We start from the raw sequence: 14,664 nt of genomic DNA, 5'->3' as shown, positions 1-14,664 counted from the left end.
CAGTTCTCAGCTCAGAAAGCTTGTTTCTGACATTCTAACAGCTCAATTGGAGCATTTTAGTAATGATCAGTGTTCTTTGTCAAAACTGACATTCTCATCATCCACTGATTCACTTTCTCACAAAATGCAGATCTCAGCTCAGAAAGCTTGTTTCTGACATTCTAACAGCTCAATTAGAGAATTTTAGTAATGAACAGTGTTCTTTGTCAAAACTGACATTCTCATCATCCACTGATGAACTATGTCACAAAATGCAGTTTTCAGCTCAGAAAGCTTGTTTCTGACATTCTAACAGCTCAATTGGAGCATTTCAGTAATGAACAGTGTTCTTTGTCAAAACTGACATTCTCATCATCCACTGATGCTTTTTGTCACAAAATGCAGTTTTCAGCTCAGAAAGCTTGTTTCTGACATTCTAACAGCTCAATTGGAGCATTTCATTAATGAACAGTGTTCTTTGTCAAAACTGACATTCTCATCATCCACTGAAGCACTTTGTCACAAAATGCATTTCTCAGCTCAGAAAGCTTGTTTCTGACATTCTAAAAGCTCAATCGGAGCATTTTAGTAATGATCAGTGTTCTTTGTCAAAACTGACATTCTCATCATCCACTGATGCTTTTTGTCACAAAATGCAGTTCTCAGCTCAGAAAGCTTGTTTCTGACATTCTAACAGCTCAATTAGAGCATTTTAGTAATGAACAGTGTTCTTTGTCAAAACTGACATTCTCATCATCCACTGATGAACTATGTCACAAAATGCAGTTCTCAGCTCAGAAAGCTTGTTTCTGACATTCTAACAGCTCAATTAGAGCATTTCAGTAATGAACAGTGTTCTTTGTCAAAAGTGACATTCTCATCATCCACTGAAGCACTTTGTCACAAAATGCATTTCTCAGCTCAGAAAGCTTGTTTCTGACTTCTAACAGCTCAATTGGAGCATTTTAGTAATGATCAGTGTTCTTTGTCAAAAGTGACATTCTCATCCATCCACTAATTCACTTTGTCACAAAATGCATTTCTCAGCTCAGAAAGCTTGTTTCTGACATTCTAACAGCTCAATTGGAGCATTTTAGTAATGATCAGTGTTCTTTGTCAAAACTGACATTCTCATCATCCACTGATGCTTTTTGTCACAAAATGCAGTTCTCAGCTCAGAAAGCTTGTTTCTGACATTCTAACAGCTCAATTAGAGCATTTTAGTAATGAACAGTGTTCTTTGTCAAAAGTGACATTCTCATCATCCACTGATGCACTTTGTCACAAAATGCATTTCTCAGCTCAGAAAGCTTGTTTCTGACATTCTAACAGCTCAATTGGAGCATTTAAGTAATGAACAGTGTTCTTTGTCAAAACTGACATTCTCATCATCCACTGAAGCACTTTGTCACAAAATGCAGTTCTCAGCTCAGAAAGCTTGTTTCTGACATTCTAACAGCTCAATTAGAGCATTTTAGTAATGAACAGTGTTCTTTGTCAAAACTGACATTCTCATCATCCACTGAAGCACTTTGTCACAAAATGCATTTCTCAGCTCAGAAAGCTTGTTTCTGACATTCTAACAGCTCAATTGGAGCATTTTAGTAATGATCAGTGTTCTTTGTCAAAACTGACATTCTCATCATCAACTGATGAACTATGTCACAAAATGCAGTTCTCAGCTCAGAAAGCTTGTTTCTAACATTCTAACAGCTCAATTAGAGCATTTTAGTAATGAACAGTTTTCTTTGTCAAAACTGACATTCTCATCATCCACTGATGAACTATGTCACAAAATGCAGTTCTCAGCTCAGAAAGCTTGTTTCTGACATTCTAACAGCTCAATTAGAGCATTTTAGTAATGAACAGTGTTCTTTGTCAAAAGTGACATTCTCATCATCCACTGATGAACTATGTCACAAAATGCAGTTCTCAGCTCAGAAAGCTTGTTTCTGACATTCTAACAGCTCAATTAGAGCATTTTAGTAATGAACAGTGTTCTTTGTCAAAACTGACATTCTCATCATCCACTGAAGCACTTTGTCACAAAATGCATTTCTCAGCTCAGAAAGCTTGTTTCTGACATTCTAACAGCTCAATTGGAGCATTTCAGTAATGATCAGTGTTCTTTGTCAAAAGTGACATTCTCATCATCCACTGATTCACTTTGTCACAAAATGCAGTTTTCATCTCAGAAAGCTTTTTTCTGACATTCTAACAGCTCAATTAGAGCATTTTAGTAATGATCAGTGTTCTTTGTCAAAAGTGACATTCTCATCATCCACTGATTCACTTTGTCACAAAATGCAGTTCTCAGCTCAGAAAGCTTGTTTCTGACATTCTAACAGCTCAATTAGAGCATTTTAGTAATGATCAGTGTTCTTTGTCAAAACTGACATTCTGATCATCCACTGAATCACTTTGTCACAAAATGCAGTTTTCTGCTCAAAAAGCTTTTTTCTGACATTCTAACATTTTTCTGACATTCTAACTCAGTTAGAGCATTCAGTTAGAGCATTTCAGTAATGAACAGTGTTCTTTGTCAAAACTGACATTCTCATCATCCACTGATGCATTTTGTCACAAAATGCAGTTCTCAGCTCAGAAAGCTTTTTTCTGACATTCTAACAGCTCAATTAGAGCATTTTAGTAATGATCAGTGTTCTTTGTCAAAAGTGACATTCTCATCATCCACTGATTCACTTTGTCACAAAATGCAGTTTTCATCTCAGAAAGCTTTTTTCTGACATTCTAACAGCTCAATTAGAGCATTTTAGTAATGATCAGTGTTCTTTGTCAAAAGTTTCATTCTCATCATCCACTGATTCACTTTGTCACAAAATGCAGTTCTCAGCTCAGAAAGCTTGTTTCTGACATTCTAACAGCTCAATTGGAGCATTTTAGTAATGAACAGTGTTCTTTGTCAAAACTGACATTCTCATCATCCACTGATGAACTATGTCACAAAATGCAGTTCTCAGCTCAGAAAGCTTGTTTCTGACATTCTAACAGCTCAATAGAGCATTTTAGTAATGAACAGTGTTCTTTGTCAAAACTGACATTCTCATCATCCACTGAAGCACTTTGTCACAAAATGCATTTCTCAGCTCAGAAAGCTTGTTTCTGACATTCTAACAGCTCAATTGGAGCATTTTAGTAATGATCAGTGTTCTTTGTCAAAACTGACATTCTCATCATCCACTGATGAACTATGTCACAAAATGCAGTTCTCAGCTCAGAAAGCTTGTTTCTAACATTCTAACAGCTCAATTAGAGCATTTTAGTAATGAACAGTTTTCTTTGTCAAAACTGACATTCTCATCATCCACTGATGAACTATGTCACAAAATGCAGTTCTCAGCTCAGAAAGCTTGTTTCTGACATTCTAACAGCTCAATTAGAGCATTTTAGTAATGAACAGTGTTCTTTGTCAAAACTGACATTCTCATCATCCACTGAAGCACTTTGTCACAAAATGCATTTCTCAGCTCAGAAAGCTTGTTTCTGACATTCTAACAGCTCAATTGGAGCATTTTAGTAATGATCAGTGTTCTTTGTCAGAACTGACATTCTCATCATCCACTGATGCTTTTTGTCACAAAATGCAGTTCTCAGCTCAGAAAGCTTGTTTCTGACATTCTAACAGCTCAATTAGAGCATTTTAGTAATGAACAGTGTTCTTTGTCAAAAGTGACATTCTCATCATCCACTGATGCACTTTGTCACAAAATGCATTTCTCAGCTCAGAAAGCTTGTTTCTGACATTCTAACAGCTCAATTAGAGCATTTTAGTAATGAACAGTGTTCTTTGTCAAAACTGACATTCTCATCATCCACTGATGCTTTTTGTCACAAAATGCAGTTCTCAGCTCAGAAAGCTTGTTTCTGACATTCTAACAGCTCAATTAGAGCATTTTAGTAATGATCAGTGTTCTTTGTCAAAACTGACATTCTCATCATTCACTGATTCACTTTGTCACAAAATGCAGTTTTCAGCTCAGAAAGCTTGTTTCTGACATTCTAACAGCTCAATTAGAGCATTTTAGTAATGAACAGTGTTCTTTGTCAAAACTGACATTCTCATCACCCACTGATGCACTTTGTCACAAAATGCAGTTTTATGCTCAGAAAGCTTGTTTCTGACATTCTAACAGCTCAATTGGAGCATTTTAGTAATGAACAGTGTTCTTTGTCAAAACTGACATTCTCATCATCCACTGATTCACTTTCTCACAAAATGCAGTTCTCAGCTCAGAAAGCTTGTTTCTGACATTCTAACAGCTCAATTAGAGAATTTTAGTAATGAACAGTGTTCTTTGTCAAAACTGACATTCTCATCATCCACTGATGAACTATGTCACAAAATGCAGTTCTCAGCTCAGAAAGCTTGTTTCTGACATTCTAACAGCTCAATTGGAGCATTTCAGTAATGAACAGTGTTCTTTGTCAAAAGTGACATTCTCATCCATCCACTGATTCACTTTGTCACAAAATGCAGTTCTCAGCTCAGAAAGCTTGTTTCTGACATTCTAACAGCTCAATTGGAGCATTTTAGTAATGATCAGTGTTCTTTGTCAAAACTGACATTCTCATCATCCACTGATTCACTTTCTCACAAAATGCAGATCTCAGCTCAGAAAGCTTGTTTCTGACATTCTAACAGCTCAATTAGAGAATTTTAGTAATGAACAGTGTTCTTTGTCAAAACTGACATTCTCATCATCCACTGATGAACTATGTCACAAAATGCAGTTTTCAGCTCAGAAAGCTTGTTTCTGACATTCTAACAGCTCAATTGGAGCATTTCAGTAATGAACAGTGTTCTTTGTCAAAACTGACATTCTCATCATCCACTGATGCTTTTTGTCACAAAATGCAGTTTTCAGCTCAGAAAGCTTGTTTCTGACATTCTAACAGCTCAATTGGAGCATTTCATTAATGAACAGTGTTCTTTGTCAAAACTGACATTCTCATCATCCACTGAAGCACTTTGTCACAAAATGCATTTCTCAGCTCAGAAAGCTTGTTTCTGACATTCTAAAAGCTCAATCGGAGCATTTTAGTAATGATCAGTGTTCTTTGTCAAAACTGACATTCTCATCATCCACTGATGCTTTTTGTCACAAAATGCAGTTCTCAGCTCAGAAAGCTTGTTTCTGACATTCTAACAGCTCAATTAGAGCATTTTAGTAATGAACAGTGTTCTTTGTCAAAACTGACATTCTCATCATCCACTGATGAACTATGTCACAAAATGCAGTTCTCAGCTCAGAAAGCTTGTTTCTGACATTCTAACAGCTCAATTAGAGCATTTCAGTAATGAACAGTGTTCTTTGTCAAAAGTGACATTCTCATCATCCACTGAAGCACTTTGTCACAAAATGCATTTCTCAGCTCAGAAAGCTTGTTTCTGACTTCTAACAGCTCAATTGGAGCATTTTAGTAATGATCAGTGTTCTTTGTCAAAAGTGACATTCTCATCCATCCACTAATTCACTTTGTCACAAAATGCATTTCTCAGCTCAGAAAGCTTGTTTCTGACATTCTAACAGCTCAATTGGAGCATTTTAGTAATGATCAGTGTTCTTTGTCAAAACTGACATTCTCATCATCCACTGATGCTTTTTGTCACAAAATGCAGTTCTCAGCTCAGAAAGCTTGTTTCTGACATTCTAACAGCTCAATTAGAGCATTTTAGTAATGAACAGTGTTCTTTGTCAAAAGTGACATTCTCATCATCCACTGATGCACTTTGTCACAAAATGCATTTCTCAGCTCAGAAAGCTTGTTTCTGACATTCTAACAGCTCAATTGGAGCATTTAAGTAATGAACAGTGTTCTTTGTCAAAACTGACATTCTCATCATCCACTGAAGCACTTTGTCACAAAATGCATTTCTCAGCTCAGAAAGCTTGTTTCTGACATTCTAACAGCTCAATTGGAGCATTTTAGTAATGATCAGTGTTCTTTGTCAAAACTGACATTCTCATCATCCACTGATTCACTTTCTCACAAAATGCAGTTCTCAGCTCAGAAAGCTTGTTTCTGACATTCTAACAGCTCAATTAGAGAATTTTAGTAATGAACAGTGTTCTTTGTCAAAACTGACATTCTCATCATCCACTGATGAACTATGTCACAAAATGCAGTTTTCAGCTCAGAAAGCTTGTTTCTGACATTCTAACAGCTCAATTGGAGCATTTCAGTAATGAACAGTGTTCTTTGTCAAAAGTGACATTCTCATCCATCCACTGATTCACTTTGTCACAAAATGCAGTTCTCAGCTCAGAAAGCTTGTTTCTGACATTCTAACAGCTCAATTGGAGCATTTTAGTAATGATCAGTGTTCTTTGTCAAAACTGACATTCTCATCATCCACTGATTCACTTTCTCACAAAATGCAGATCTCAGCTCAGAAAGCTTGTTTCTGACATTCTAACAGCTCAATTAGAGAATTTTAGTAATGAACAGTGTTCTTTGTCAAAACTGACATTCTCATCATCCACTGATGAACTATGTCACAAAATGCAGTTTTCAGCTCAGAAAGCTTGTTTCTGACATTCTAACAGCTCAATTGGAGCATTTCAGTAATGAACAGTGTTCTTTGTCAAAACTGACATTCTCATCATCCACTGATGCTTTTTGTCACAAAATGCAGTTTTCAGCTCAGAAAGCTTGTTTCTGACATTCTAACAGCTCAATTGGAGCATTTCATTAATGAACAGTGTTCTTTGTCAAAACTGACATTCTCATCATCCACTGAAGCACTTTGTCACAAAATGCATTTCTCAGCTCAGAAAGCTTGTTTCTGACATTCTAAAAGCTCAATCGGAGCATTTTAGTAATGATCAGTGTTCTTTGTCAAAACTGACATTCTCATCATCCACTGATGCTTTTTGTCACAAAATGCAGTTCTCAGCTCAGAAAGCTTGTTTCTGACATTCTAACAGCTCAATTAGAGCATTTTAGTAATGAACAGTGTTCTTTGTCAAAACTGACATTCTCATCATCCACTGATGAACTATGTCACAAAATGCAGTTCTCAGCTCAGAAAGCTTGTTTCTGACATTCTAACAGCTCAATTAGAGCATTTCAGTAATGAACAGTGTTCTTTGTCAAAAGTGACATTCTCATCATCCACTGAAGCACTTTGTCACAAAATGCATTTCTCAGCTCAGAAAGCTTGTTTCTGACTTCTAACAGCTCAATTGGAGCATTTTAGTAATGATCAGTGTTCTTTGTCAAAAGTGACATTCTCATCCATCCACTAATTCACTTTGTCACAAAATGCATTTCTCAGCTCAGAAAGCTTGTTTCTGACATTCTAACAGCTCAATTGGAGCATTTTAGTAATGATCAGTGTTCTTTGTCAAAACTGACATTCTCATCATCCACTGATGCTTTTTGTCACAAAATGCAGTTCTCAGCTCAGAAAGCTTGTTTCTGACATTCTAACAGCTCAATTAGAGCATTTTAGTAATGAACAGTGTTCTTTGTCAAAAGTGACATTCTCATCATCCACTGATGCACTTTGTCACAAAATGCATTTCTCAGCTCAGAAAGCTTGTTTCTGACATTCTAACAGCTCAATTGGAGCATTTAAGTAATGAACAGTGTTCTTTGTCAAAACTGACATTCTCATCATCCACTGAAGCACTTTGTCACAAAATGCAGTTCTCAGCTCAGAAAGCTTGTTTCTGACATTCTAACAGCTCAATTAGAGCATTTTAGTAATGAACAGTGTTCTTTGTCAAAACTGACATTCTCATCATCCACTGAAGCACTTTGTCACAAAATGCATTTCTCAGCTCAGAAAGCTTGTTTCTGACATTCTAACAGCTCAATTGGAGCATTTTAGTAATGATCAGTGTTCTTTGTCAAAACTGACATTCTCATCATCCACTGATGAACTATGTCACAAAATGCAGTTCTCAGCTCAGAAAGCTTGTTTCTAACATTCTAACAGCTCAATTAGAGCATTTTAGTAATGAACAGTTTTCTTTGTCAAAACTGACATTCTCATCATCCACTGATGAACTATGTCACAAAATGCAGTTCTCAGCTCAGAAAGCTTGTTTCTGACATTCTAACAGCTCAATTAGAGCATTTTAGTAATGAACAGTGTTCTTTGTCAAAAGTGACATTCTCATCATCCACTGATGAACTATGTCACAAAATGCAGTTCTCAGCTCAGAAAGCTTGTTTCTGACATTCTAACAGCTCAATTAGAGCATTTTAGTAATGAACAGTGTTCTTTGTCAAAACTGACATTCTCATCATCCACTGAAGCACTTTGTCACAAAATGCATTTCTCAGCTCAGAAAGCTTGTTTCTGACATTCTAACAGCTCAATTGGAGCATTTCAGTAATGATCAGTGTTCTTTGTCAAAAGTAACATTCTCATCATCCACTGATTCACTTTGTCACAAAATGCAGTTTTCATCTCAGAAAGCTTTTTTCTGACATTCTAACAGCTCAATTAGAGCATTTTAGTAATGATCAGTGTTCTTTGTCAAAAGTGACATTCTCATCATCCACTGATTCACTTTGTCACAAAATGCAGTTCTCAGCTCAGAAAGCTTGTTTCTGACATTCTAACAGCTCAATTAGAGCATTTTAGTAATGATCAGTGTTCTTTGTCAAAACTGACATTCTGATCATCCACTGAATCACTTTGTCACAAAATGCAGTTTTCTGCTCAAAAAGCTTTTTTCTGACATTCTAACAGCTCAGTTAGAGCATTTCAGTAATGAACAGTGTTCTTTGTCAAAACTGACATTCTCATCATCCACTGATGCATTTTGTCACAAAATGCAGTTCTCAGCTCAGAAAGCTTTTTTCTGACATTCTAACAGCTCAATTAGAGCATTTTAGTAATGATCAGTGTTCTTTGTCAAAAGTGACATTCTCATCATCCACTGATTCACTTTGTCACAAAATGCAGTTTTCATCTCAGAAAGCTTTTTTCTGACATTCTAACAGCTCAATTAGAGCATTTTAGTAATGATCAGTGTTCTTTGTCAAAAGTTTCATTCTCATCATCCACTGATTCACTTTGTCACAAAATGCAGTTCTCAGCTCAGAAAGCTTGTTTCTGACATTCTAACAGCTCAATTGGAGCATTTTAGTAATGAACAGTGTTCTTTGTCAAAACTGACATTCTCATCATCCACTGATGAACTATGTCACAAAATGCAGTTCTCAGCTCAGAAAGCTTGTTTCTGACATTCTAACAGCTCAATAGAGCATTTTAGTAATGAACAGTGTTCTTTGTCAAAACTGACATTCTCATCATCCACTGAAGCACTTTGTCACAAAATGCATTTCTCAGCTCAGAAAGCTTGTTTCTGACATTCTAACAGCTCAATTGGAGCATTTTAGTAATGATCAGTGTTCTTTGTCAAAACTGACATTCTCATCATCCACTGATGAACTATGTCACAAAATGCAGTTCTCAGCTCAGAAAGCTTGTTTCTAACATTCTAACAGCTCAATTAGAGCATTTTAGTAATGAACAGTTTTCTTTGTCAAAACTGACATTCTCATCATCCACTGATGAACTATGTCACAAAATGCAGTTCTCAGCTCAGAAAGCTTGTTTCTGACATTCTAACAGCTCAATTAGAGCATTTTAGTAATGAACAGTGTTCTTTGTCAAAACTGACATTCTCATCATCCACTGAAGCACTTTGTCACAAAATGCATTTCTCAGCTCAGAAAGCTTGTTTCTGACATTCTAACAGCTCAATTGGAGCATTTTAGTAATGATCAGTGTTCTTTGTCAGAACTGACATTCTCATCATCCACTGATGCTTTTTGTCACAAAATGCAGTTCTCAGCTCAGAAAGCTTGTTTCTGACATTCTAACAGCTCAATTAGAGCATTTTAGTAATGAACAGTGTTCTTTGTCAAAAGTGACATTCTCATCATCCACTGATGCACTTTGTCACAAAATGCATTTCTCAGCTCAGAAAGCTTGTTTCTGACATTCTAACAGCTCAATTAGAGCATTTTAGTAATGAACAGTGTTCTTTGTCAAAACTGACATTCTCATCATCCACTGATGCTTTTTGTCACAAAATGCAGTTCTCAGCTCAGAAAGCTTGTTTCTGACATTCTAACAGCTCAATTAGAGCATTTTAGTAATGATCAGTGTTCTTTGTCAAAACTGACATTCTCATCATTCACTGATTCACTTTGTCACAAAATGCAGTTTTCAGCTCAGAAAGCTTGTTTCTGACATTCTAACAGCTCAATTAGAGCATTTTAGTAATGAACAGTGTTCTTTGTCAAAACTGACATTCTCATCACCCACTGATGCACTTTGTCACAAAATGCAGTTTTATGCTCAGAAAGCTTGTTTCTGACATTCTAACAGCTCAATTGGAGCATTTTAGTAATGAACAGTGTTCTTTGTCAAAACTGACATTCTCATCATCCACTGATTCACTTTCTCACAAAATGCAGTTCTCAGCTCAGAAAGCTTGTTTCTGACATTCTAACAGCTCAATTAGAGAATTTTAGTAATGAACAGTGTTCTTTGTCAAAACTGACATTCTCATCATCCACTGATGAACTATGTCACAAAATGCAGTTCTCAGCTCAGAAAGCTTGTTTCTGACATTCTAACAGCTCAATTGGAGCATTTCAGTAATGAACAGTGTTCTTTGTCAAAAGTGACATTCTCATCCATCCACTGATTCACTTTGTCACAAAATGCAGTTCTCAGCTCAGAAAGCTTGTTTCTGACATTCTAACAGCTCAATTGGAGCATTTTAGTAATGATCAGTGTTCTTTGTCAAAACTGACATTCTCATCATCCACTGATTCACTTTCTCACAAAATGCAGATCTCAGCTCAGAAAGCTTGTTTCTGACATTCTAACAGCTCAATTAGAGAATTTTAGTAATGAACAGTGTTCTTTGTCAAAACTGACATTCTCATCATCCACTGATGAACTATGTCACAAAATGCAGTTTTCAGCTCAGAAAGCTTGTTTCTGACATTCTAACAGCTCAATTGGAGCATTTCAGTAATGAACAGTGTTCTTTGTCAAAACTGACATTCTCATCATCCACTGATGCTTTTTGTCACAAAATGCAGTTTTCAGCTCAGAAAGCTTGTTTCTGACATTCTAACAGCTCAATTGGAGCATTTCATTAATGAACAGTGTTCTTTGTCAAAACTGACATTCTCATCATCCACTGAAGCACTTTGTCACAAAATGCATTTCTCAGCTCAGAAAGCTTGTTTCTGACATTCTAAAAGCTCAATCGGAGCATTTTAGTAATGATCAGTGTTCTTTGTCAAAACTGACATTCTCATCATCCACTGATGCTTTTTGTCACAAAATGCAGTTCTCAGCTCAGAAAGCTTGTTTCTGACATTCTAACAGCTCAATTAGAGCATTTTAGTAATGAACAGTGTTCTTTGTCAAAACTGACATTCTCATCATCCACTGATGAACTATGTCACAAAATGCAGTTCTCAGCTCAGAAAGCTTGTTTCTGACATTCTAACAGCTCAATTAGAGCATTTCAGTAATGAACAGTGTTCTTTGTCAAAAGTGACATTCTCATCATCCACTGAAGCACTTTGTCACAAAATGCATTTCTCAGCTCAGAAAGCTTGTTTCTGACTTCTAACAGCTCAATTGGAGCATTTTAGTAATGATCAGTGTTCTTTGTCAAAAGTGACATTCTCATCCATCCACTAATTCACTTTGTCACAAAATGCATTTCTCAGCTCAGAAAGCTTGTTTCTGACATTCTAACAGCTCAATTGGAGCATTTTAGTAATGATCAGTGTTCTTTGTCAAAACTGACATTCTCATCATCCACTGATGCTTTTTGTCACAAAATGCAGTTCTCAGCTCAGAAAGCTTGTTTCTGACATTCTAACAGCTCAATTAGAGCATTTTAGTAATGAACAGTGTTCTTTGTCAAAAGTGACATTCTCATCATCCACTGATGCACTTTGTCACAAAATGCATTTCTCAGCTCAGAAAGCTTGTTTCTGACATTCTAACAGCTCAATTGGAGCATTTAAGTAATGAACAGTGTTCTTTGTCAAAACTGACATTCTCATCATCCACTGAAGCACTTTGTCACAAAATGCATTTCTCAGCTCAGAAAGCTTGTTTCTGACATTCTAACAGCTCAATTGGAGCATTTTAGTAATGATCAGTGTTCTTTGTCAAAACTGACATTCTCATCATCCACTGATGAACTATGTCACAAAATGCAGTTCTCAGCTCAGAAAGCTTGTTTCTAACATTCTAACAGCTCAATTAGAGCATTTTAGTAATGAACAGTTTTCTTTGTCAAAACTGACATTCTCATCATCCACTGATGAACTATGTCACAAAATGCAGTTCTCAGCTCAGAAAGCTTGTTTCTGACATTCTAACAGCTCAATTAGAGCATTTTAGTAATGAACAGTGTTCTTTGTCAAAAGTGACATTCTCATCATCCACTGATGAACTATGTCACAAAATGCAGTTCTCAGCTCAGAAAGCTTGTTTCTGACATTCTAACAGCTCAATTAGAGCATTTTAGTAATGAACAGTGTTCTTTGTCAAAACTGACATTCTCATCATCCACTGAAGCACTTTGTCACAAAATGCATTTCTCAGCTCAGAAAGCTTGTTTCTGACATTCTAACAGCTCAATTGGAGCATTTCAGTAATGATCAGTGTTCTTTGTCAAAAGTGACATTCTCATCATCCACTGATTCACTTTGTCACAAAATGCAGTTTTCATCTCAGAAAGCTTTTTTCTGACATTCTAACAGCTCAATTAGAGCATTTTAGTAATGATCAGTGTTCTTTGTCAAAAGTGACATTCTCATCATCCACTGATTCACTTTGTCACAAAATGCAGTTCTCAGCTCAGAAAGCTTGTTTCTGACATTCTAACAGCTCAATTAGAGCATTTTAGTAATGATCAGTGTTCTTTGTCAAAACTGACATTCTCATCATTCACTGATTCACTTTGTCACAAAATGCAGTTTTCAGCTCAGAAAGCTTGTTTCTGACATTCTAACAGCTCAATTAGAGCATTTTAGTAATGAACAGTGTTCTTTGTCAAAACTGACATTCTCATCACCCACTGATGCACTTTGTCACAAAATGCAGTTTTATGCTCAGAAAGCTTGTTTCTGACATTCTAACAGCTCAATTGGAGCATTTTAGTAATGAACAGTGTTCTTTGTCAAAACTGACATTCTCATCATCCACTGATTCACTTTCTCACAAAATGCAGTTCTTAGCTCAGAAAGCTTGTTTCTGACATTCTAACAGCTCAATTAGAGAATTTTAGTAATGATCAGTGTTCTTTGTCAAAACTGACATTCTCATCATCCACTGAATCACTTTCTCACAAAATGCAGTTCTCAGCTCAGAAAGCTTGTTTCTGACATTCTAACAGCTCAATTAGAGAATTTTAGTAATGAACAGTGTTCTTTGTCAAAACTAACATTCTCATCATCCACTGATGAACTATGTCACAAAAGGCAGTTCTCAGCTCAGAAAGCTTGTTTCTGACATTCTAACAGCTCAATTGGAGCATTTCAGTAATGAACAGTGTTCTTTGTCAAAACTGACATTCTCATCATCCACTGAAGCACTTTGTCACAAAATGCATTTCTCAGCTCAGAAAGCTTGTTTCTGACATTCTAACAGCTCAATTGGAGCATTTTAGTAATGATCAGTGTTCTTTGTCAAAACTGACATTCTCATCATCCACTGATGCTTTTTGTCACAAAATGCAGTTCTCAGCTCAGAAAGCTTGTTTCTGACATTCTAACAGCTCAATTAGAGCATTTTAGTAATGAACAGTGTTCTTTGTCAAAAGTGACATTCTCATCATCCACTGATGCACTTTGTCACAAAATGCATTTCTCAGCTCAGAAAGCTTGTTTCTGACATTCTAACAGCTCAATTGGAGCATTTAAGTAATGAACAGTGTTCTTTGTCAAAACTGACATTCTCATCATCCACTGAAGCACTTTGTCACAAAATGCATTTCTCAGCTCAGAAAGCTTGTTTCTGACATTCTAACAGCTCAATTGGAGCATTTTAGTAATGATCAGTGTTCTTTGTCAAAACTGACATTCTCATCATCCACTGATGAACTATGTCACAAAATGCAGTTCTCAGCTCAGAAAGCTTGTTTCTAACATTCTAACAGCTCAATTAGAGCATTTTAGTAATGAACAGTTTTCTTTGTCAAAACTGACATTCTCATCATCCACTGATGAACTATGTCACAAAATGCAGTTCTCAGCTCAGAAAGCTTGTTTCTGACATTCTAACAGCTCAATTAGAGCATTTTAGTAATGAACAGTGTTCTTTGTCAAAAGTGACATTCTCATCATCCACTGATGAACTATGTCACAAAATGCAGTTCTCAGCTCAGAAAGCTTGTTTCTGACATTCTAACAGCTCAATTAGAGCATTTTAGTAATGAACAGTGTTCTTTGTCAAAACTGACATTCTCATCATCCACTGAAGCACTTTGTCACAAAATGCATTTCTCAGCTCAGAAAGCTTGTTTCTGACATTCTAACAGCTCAATTGGAGCATTTCAGTAATGATCAGTGTTCTTTGTCAAAAGTGACATTCTCATCATCCACTGATTCACTTTGTCACAAAATGCAGTTTTCATCTCAGAAAGCTTTTTTCTG

This window comes from Barbatula barbatula, assembly GCF_947034865.1.
Source record: "Barbatula barbatula genome assembly, chromosome: 16".
NCBI classification, from domain to species: Eukaryota; Metazoa; Chordata; class Actinopteri; order Cypriniformes; family Nemacheilidae; genus Barbatula; species Barbatula barbatula.
This window is presented reverse-complemented; position numbering follows the sequence as displayed.